Below are 9,088 nucleotides of genomic sequence, written 5' to 3'. Positions count from 1 at the left end.
TCACAAGTACAGTTGGTGTTTTGATAGAGGAAAAAACAAAGTAAAAACTAACCTAAGAAACCTAAGCTTGGCATGAATAGAGTGAGTCATGCCAGGTAAACTTGGGTGATATTGGATTAGGATATTGAGATTTTGTGTTAGGCAAGTTGAATTAATTAAATTATTTATGTAAAATGTAAAGAAACTTTAAGTTACAGGCTCATCGCCTATTTATAGAAAAGGGTAGCAGTACACTCCTTCAATTTGAATTTTAACGCCTGAAGGGAGCAAGTAACTGTTCACACCATTAGTTAGCCAATGGTGCGCCTCATCATGTGGAGAATCATGGACAGGTGCACCTTGTTTCTCGAGTAGTGAGATGAGTGATGAGAGCAGGTTGTGAGTTCCTTAAACATGGTGTTCCATTTAGCTCTAATGAAGTAGGCTAGCTAGCTGATGGGCTCTCATCTCACATGATTGGTTTGGGCTTTGGCCAATTCTTTTGTCAGCCCCTGGCACCAAAACTAGTCCAAACAACAAAATTCATAATTACTTACTTAATTTTATTATTCATAGGCCGTAAATAATAATCTGCATGAGCCAAGGCTCCTTTTTTTTTGTTGGTCAAAAGAAGGCTTTTATTTTTTTTTTTAAATATTTCATTTGTAATCAGGAAAAATAGTTGATATGGAGCCGCACAATGGCGCTTGATTTACAACAAATTAGAAAATTTTGCATTTTGCTTGGCTCCAATGTTTAAAAAAACAAGACTTTAGAAACTTTTAAAATAATAGGAAAATTAGAGGGAGGGATCTAATACTGTTAAAATTTAATATAAAAGATCAAAGTTAATATAATTGACTATATTAACCCTTACTATAAAATCTATCAGTTATATATCTTAAAATTAAGAGTAAAAGTATATTTTTTCCTTAAAGTATTCTCCGAAATTAAAATTAAGACCAAACTATTGGTCAGAACAATTTTGCTATTAAAGTAATGAAAATAGAGTATTTTTATCGTTATTGTTAAATTCTCTAACAGTCAATGTTGGAATCTTAATTAGCATTTTCCAACTGTCAATGTAATTGAAAATTTGAAGACAATGACAAAAATGCTCTGTTTAATTATTTTAAAGATAAAGTTGTTTCAACCAATAGTTAAGATAATAGATGTTCCTCAAATAACACTTCAAAGGCAAAAATACACTTTTACTCTAAAATTAATGTTGAATACTACACAAGTTAAGAGAGTGCTCTTTTAAAAATAAGGTTGTGCAATTTTTAACTCCACATAAAAAAAATAAAAGTAGTATTAAATTTAGTTAACTTAATATAATTTAAAAAATAATTATTTTTAAATAATTGAATCAATACAATTTTAAAATCTTTACTTCTAAAAAATTAAATCAATATAATTTTTAAAAGATTTCTTTTGAATAATTATTATATTTTGTTAAGAACATCTTGTCTCACTCTATGAACTTATAGATTTTCAAAGGAGATGAAATATTAACTTCTTATATATTTTTGGACATTACTTAACTTTGTTTTAGTTATCCTAGTTGTTAAAAGAACAAAAAGAAAAGAAATAGCTTGATCACAAATAATGTGTTTTTGTTAGTAATTGTTAAATATGTATGAGATCTAGTTAGAAGGAAAAAAAATGTAAGAGATTTGATTAGGTGTAGTATAGTATTTTTAAATTTATATTTTAGTACTTGATCATTCTGAATAATTACTATTTTTAATTCTTTGATAAATATTTTTTTCATGTCCTTTGTTATAATTTTCCCTAAAATTAAACAATAATAAGACAAAAGTACCAATAAAAAAAAGGAAAAACATATTCTTTGATTCCTATAGTTTCATTGAATTTTATTTTTAGTCTTTGTAATTTTATTCAATGTTTTCAATCTCTACAAGAACTAAAATCACTAAAAAATAAAAATTATAAAGACCTGAAAAATAAAGGTCATTCAATCTTTCTGAAATTATAAGTATTAAAAACACAGAAAAAAACTATAAAGATTGAAAATAAAAGTCATATAAAGAGCAAAGGTTGTGTTTTCCATAAAAAAAATAAATTGTACCTTTTAAAATATTTCTTTTTTTATTACTATTTGTAAATTTTCAAAAAAAGAAAAATAATAAAAAACAAAAAGTAATTTCATTTTTTTTTTACTTCAAAAAGATTTGTATTCTAAACTTCCTATGCACCTCCAATCCACTCTTGTTGATAACACATCCTGTAGAAGGATGATGAATCACAATTTTTGCAATAATAAATTTATAAGAATTTTACAAAACAAAATAATATATCTAATTTAGAAAAAAATTTAAAAATTTATATTCAAACAGCTATATATTGAGAAATTATTGCATAAACCAGGTACACTATATCATCCATGCTCCATCTAATAAAAATATGACATTTATATGATTGTAAATATAAATTCATTCTATCATTAATGTAGTAAAAAGAGAAAAGACAAGAAATTAAATAAGCATTACATTCTAAAAATAAAATCATTAAAAATAATTACATATAAAATTTTATTTGATTAAATTAGTGTAATTTTATTTCACGGAACATGAATGACACGATCTGCTGGGTCCAAATAAGAATTTCTCTAGCATGCTATAAGGATAGATTATGGGTTGACTTCTAAGTTTAAATTGCAATGGATAGGTTGAGACAAGATATTGAGTTGGGGCCTTGCTTACTTTTATTTGTAAGATTTAGTTTAATTGTAGTGTCTCTATGTGTTGTTTGGCACTTTGGCTGGATTCTTTTGTGATTTTTGTTAATTAGTTGTTTTAGTTTCAAAGGGCATTATAGGAAAGAGACATGATAGAAGAGAGGGAGAGCTTACAGAGAGAGGATTGGAAAGAATAGAAGAATATTAAAGGGGAGGCAAATTTAATATGCAAATCCATTCAAAACAAGGCACACGAATAAGGATGTGTTAAAACATATTTACAAAGCTTTAACCCTTTCTAACTCCACGAATTAAAAGCTTAAAAAAATCTCATAAAAAACTCTGAAAAAAATTATATTTATTAAAAAATAATACTGAAATAAGGTAATGATAACAAAAAAAAAAATTCAAGCCTCAAATATTCTTCCTATTCCTTTTCTTGACTCCATATTTTCTCTCTCGTTTGAAAGAATTCCGAAAGAAGTAAAATTGGTGATAGCTTCAGAAACATGAGCTAAGAACTCCAACTAATCCCTATGACTTCACCTGCGCATGGCAACAAGAAGCTTTGATTTTTCTGGAGTTTGGAAATAGCAGCGCAAATGGGCTAGGTCGGGTAGGGCATCACTCTTGTCCGGTAATCTGACTCAATGTGTAGTTCAAGTCAATCCAATGCCTAACTGTTAAGGTTGGGTTTGGCCTGCCTTGAAAAAGAATTCTTTAAAAATATTTTTAAAAATTTATCTTTGAACAAAAGAAATAAAATTATTATAACTTAAAATATACTTCCTCTGTTTAAAAATATAAAGCATTTTTTGAAGAGTTGAATATTTAAAAATATAAGGCACTTTTAGTTTTTCGAGGTGTAATTAATGCTTTTTTTTAAAAGTGACCCTATTGATAATGACTTTATACTTATTATAAGGTGTTTAATATGGGTAAATATAAAAAAATAGGATTAATTGAAAAGTAGGTAACTACTTTATTAAGGATGAGATTCGATTAAAAATGTCTTACATTTTTGAATGGAGAACGTATTCTTTATAAAATTAATATTATGATTAAAAGTAATTATTTTTAAAATTACAAGTGATTGAAACTGTCAATTTATTTTTCATAATATTGTGTTAAAAATAAAATTTAAAATTTGAAAGACATTAAAAAATTAAAATGATAAGAGATATCAAAAAAGATACTAAAATTAATATAATGCAGAGTAACTCTTAATAAAAATAATATCATAAAATAAATATTTTTAATAAAAAATGATTTTACATCCGAGCCGGGTTGAGCAAGGCAAAGATTGACCCTTGCCTAACCTTATGAGCCCCAATTGCTTGGGCATACCGAGCTTTCAAGCTGCATATCAACCCTAGCTAGAACAATAATTTTTGACTCATTGTGTCTCAAACTCTTTGAGTGCGTGCCAATTGCAAGCTTTGATCTCTTGAAGGTTGGAACAACTTTTGGCTGTAGTGATGTGTATAATACTTTTTAGGCTTGCTTGATTTGTTAGGTGAGGAATTTCAAGCATATATCCTTGTTTTTAGGAGGTTGAGGTATTCACATAGTGTAGTAACCTAAACTGAGATGTCAAATTTTGGAATGAAGAAATCAATAATTATCTTGTGCTTACTTGAGTAGAGGAAATGAGGGGAGAGAAAATAGAAAGAGAGAAAATAAAGAGAAGGAAAAAGTAGAGGAATAAGAATATTTATCGCATATCTCATTCATCTAAGATTCTTTATTCAGTAAAATAGGATTGGTTGATTTTACTCCTTGACGATTTACTTGTCGAATGTGAAGTTAAATGGATTGAGAGGAATCAAAATATTCCCAAAGGCATGCAATTCTCAGCAAATAAAATCGAGAAAACAATATGGAAAGAAAAGTAGTTAATTTTACATGAATAATAATAATCTTAATATTTTTAAGGAAATATTTATATCTAATAAAATTCATTGTTGCATTATAGTTTGCATGCTATATTTCTAAATAGAAGTAAAATATGATTTTAAGTTTAATCATAATTTATAATTATTTTATTTAATTATAATTTATTTTTGGCTAAAGTATATTTTTCATCCTCTAATTTTATATAATATTTCAATTTAATTTCTTAATTTTACAAGGTAAATTTTTAGTCCTTTTAATTTCGATACTGTTAATTTTAAATGATTACTTTTTGTATTAATTATTATTATTTAAAAAAATTAAAATGAATATCTCAACATCTAAGAATATTTTATCAATATTTAAAAATTTAATGTAAAAATTTTTTATGATGAAATTAATAATGTTAGGGATAAATGACTAAAAATATATTTTTTAAAATAAAAGGATTAAAATAAAACTGTATATAAAATTAGAGGACTAAATATATAATTTAATTTTTATCTTTTTAAAATTATTTTTTAAAGTGAAAAGGGAGTGGGATGTTTTAAAAAAGCTTCAATCCATATTACCCCCAAAAAAAAAAAAGTTTTCAAACCAAATGGACCGAAGAAAGCTACCCCATGAATCAAGGTCAAAAATGGAGCAGGAGTCACAAAAAGAAGGACAAAAGAGTAAAAACATATTGATGGGTAATTTTGGAAGGAAAGTTTTCCCTCCAAAATTGTTTTATTTTTAAAGAAAAAGTAAAGCTGGAGTCTTTAGTTTTTTCTTGAGAGAATGATAACGAGGTCTTAAAAAAAATTAATTAATTCAAGTTAAATTTTAAAAGCTAAATTTTATAAATTTATAACTCAATTTTAAAATTTTTTAATTTTTTTGTAATGAATTTGTAACTTGTACACTAAGTTTTAATAGAAAAAATAAATTCTTTTTATTCTTTAATTATATTAAAATATAAAAAATAAATTACAAATTCACATAATACAGTTACAAAATTGAGTGATGGACTTGTAAATTTTTAAAATTTAATATTTGAAATCTCACTTGAATTAAGGACCTCTTTATCATTTTTTTTTCCTTCAACATTGATGAGTCTTGTTCATAGGAAGAAAGAGAAAATTACAGTGTTTTAGATATCTTGATCTTCTATGAAAGGCGACAACTTGTCCTACTTACTTGGTCAAAATGTAAGTCTCTGAATTTTGAATCCTTTGACGCATATTGTCTCCGTTTTGCTTTACTTTGGATTGTAGCCATATCTTCTAGGGATGATGAAGCTCAAACTCATGATATCAACTTTGTTTTACTGACCAACCCATTTTCTTTGGCACTGATTAAGCTGAGGTTTCTTCCATACCTGTGACTAAAGAGAATATCTATGATCTTCTAAGTAATTTTAGACGAGGTTAAAGATTTCTTCTCAGGAACTTAAAGTGGTAGGGGGACACGTGTCTATCACATTTCTTTTTATTTTTTTTAATTCCAACTTTTCTCAGTATCTTTCTTTTCCCCCCGTGACTCCTCACATAATTAAAAACTTGTCACTAAGGTTTGGGTGTTCAACCTTATACATATCTCGATTGGCCTGGTTATATCCTAGTAAGACTCATTCTAAACAAATCAGGACGAGATTTTATGGGACATGATGAAAAAGAGTTTAGGACAGGACGTGACTGAGATGTCTCATCCCGTCTCAAATATCATATATATATATATATATAATTTTTATTTTAAAAATATACATTAAATATATTAATTATATTAATTATAATTTAATACATGCAATTTCTATTTAAAACTAAAAGTTTTTTATGTTAATAATTTTAATGATACAAAGTAAGCAATATAGGGTAATTTCTTTTTACAATATATTAATTATATTAATATAATTCATTCTTATATTTATATATTTAATAATTTTTATTTATATCATATTTCTTATTTTATTTATGCAGGAGTCACTGACTTAACATATCTTAATTAAAAAAGAAGAATAATAATTTAATGTTGTGATTAGCTTATCTGTTATTGTTGCTTTTATAACCTAAAGATCACTTCTAATTGATATCATAATGTATTATGTCTCATGTATACTTGACTTTAAATTATGTGCTTGTAGGTGTGATTGATATAATTTAATAATAAGATATGTGATTTCAAATTTTAATGAATGTTGTTATCTAAATCTTTCTCCCATATTATTCATTTTATTAGAATGGCACGTCTTGATCTCGTCCCAATTTCTAACGGGACGAGATACTTTTGGGACAGAACTGAATACGTGACAAAAATTTAATCCCAATTATTTTTCAGGATGAAACACGAGATAGAGATGTCCTGGTCTCATCTTGTCCTATAAACACCCCCTACAGTAAGGTATAAAATAAACTTAAATGACATGTTCAGTTAAAAAAAAAAGAACTTAAATTATGTGACTTGGTTAAAAGCCACTGCAAATTTACCTTGGAACATTTTATCATGAAAGCCACAAGCAATTTTTTTTTTCTTTTTTTCCCCACAATATGAGTTTAATAATTACTTAAAAATTTTCTTTACAAAGCAATCCATTATTATTCTACACTTATTAATGTAATGGATTTATTTTCCAAACATATCTTAGATTAGTAAAACAAGCATTTTTTATTATGGGTCCCACATTTATTTTTTTGAGATGGGACACGAGATGGGGACATCCTAGCCTCATCTTGTCCTATAAACACCCCTACACTAAGGTATAAAATAGACTTAAATGACGTGTTCAGTAAAAATAAATAAATTATGTGACTTAGCCTGATTAAAAAGCCACTACAAATTTACCTTTGAACATTTTATCAAGAAAGCCATGGGAATTTGTTTTTCTTTTTTTCCCCAACAGTATGAGTTTAATAATTACTTAAAAATTTTCTTTACAAAGCAATCCATTATTACCCTACACTTATTAATGCAATGGATTTATTTTCCAAACCTATCTTAGATTAGTAAAACAAGCATTTTTTATTATGGGTCCCACACTTATTTTTTAAAATTTTTATTGTAGGTTCCATAAAAACTCTTATTATACAAAAATTAAATTAAAAAAAAACATGGAGAATGTTCATTCAACTATAGATGAACAATACCATATATGCACTTTATTATATATATTGATCGATATATTTCTTATTACTTCTCCTTGACTTTGCTTCTTTTGTTAACTTCATCTGTTTTTCTCCAAACTCAGAGAAAAATGAAAATAAACATCTAGAAAATAAGTAAATCACATAATTCCAATTAATAAATACCAAATAAGTTCATATTCTCACCAACACAAAATGTATGAGAATCAAATGATTTCAGCAAACAAGTGAGTTGGCGCTCTATGCATAGCATAACTCCACACCATGTATGAGTGATATAATAATTGATGATTTCATTTTATATTGTTTCCTTGTTTGGTTTGTACAAGTTATTACTAGAAAAAAAAAAACAGAATAGGGCGATTACGATGTCCGATTTTTTTTTTTTTAATGGGATAAAAGAAAAACAACAGTAGGATGAAGTTATCCAAAAAAAAAAAAAACAAAGCCCATTGAATAGAGATGATAAAAACTGTTTTAAAAATTTAAGATAGATTTGCAAAATAAATGTTAGGTTAAATATATATAAGTGTGAGATTATAACAAACAAAATTTTCTAAGCAATTGTTGAATCAGAGAAATACTTAGGTAGATCAGGTACATCACATCATTTGTAGTCTGTCCAATTATAATGCTCCAAGCAATCTAAATAAAATCTTTTATGGCATTTTTTAAATTAATTTTATTTTCATAACAAAATACATATTTATTTTTTATTTTTTTCTCTCTACTACCATTAATATCAAAATTAATTTATATTTAATGATATATAAATGTCGTGTTTTTATTGGATAGAATACAAATGATGTGATGCATTTAGTGTATCTAAGTAATTTTGTCGAACTCATTTAGTGGAAGAAAATAAAGGAAAAAATGAAAAAAATTATTGTGACTTTCATAATAAAGAAAGATAAAGAGTAACTTGTAGCAGTTTCATTATTATTAAAATTATTTTTATAAGGTAAAAAAGGAGCAGGGAGTCTCAAAATGCTTCATTCCATATTACCAAAAAAAAGGCTTTCAGGCCAAATGGAGCGAGGGAAGTTATCCCATGAATCAAGGTCAAAGATAGAGTGAGAAGCACACAAGGAAGAAGGACGAAAGAGTACCCAAAAAAAAAAAAAAAATTAAACGTTGATAGGTAATTTTGGAAGGAGAGTTTTCTTTCGAAAATTGTTCTATTTTTGAAGAAAAAGTAAAGTTAGGACTTGTTTAATTTTTGTTCCCACTTTTTATTTTTAAAAACTATTTTGTAATACAGTTTTTAGAATTATTTTTCAAAACAAAACAAAATGAAAATCCATTTGATTATATTAATTTAAAAATATTTTAAAAATTAAAAAATAAATTGATAGTAATGGCTATAGATTATTAATGGTGGTGATTTATGATAGAT

This window comes from Prosopis cineraria, unplaced genomic scaffold (genome assembly GCF_029017545.1).
Source record: "Prosopis cineraria cultivar Desert tree isolate PC_DT_omini unplaced genomic scaffold, ASM2901754v1 PC13, whole genome shotgun sequence".
NCBI classification, from domain to species: Eukaryota; Viridiplantae; Streptophyta; class Magnoliopsida; order Fabales; family Fabaceae; genus Prosopis; species Prosopis cineraria.
This window is presented reverse-complemented; position numbering follows the sequence as displayed.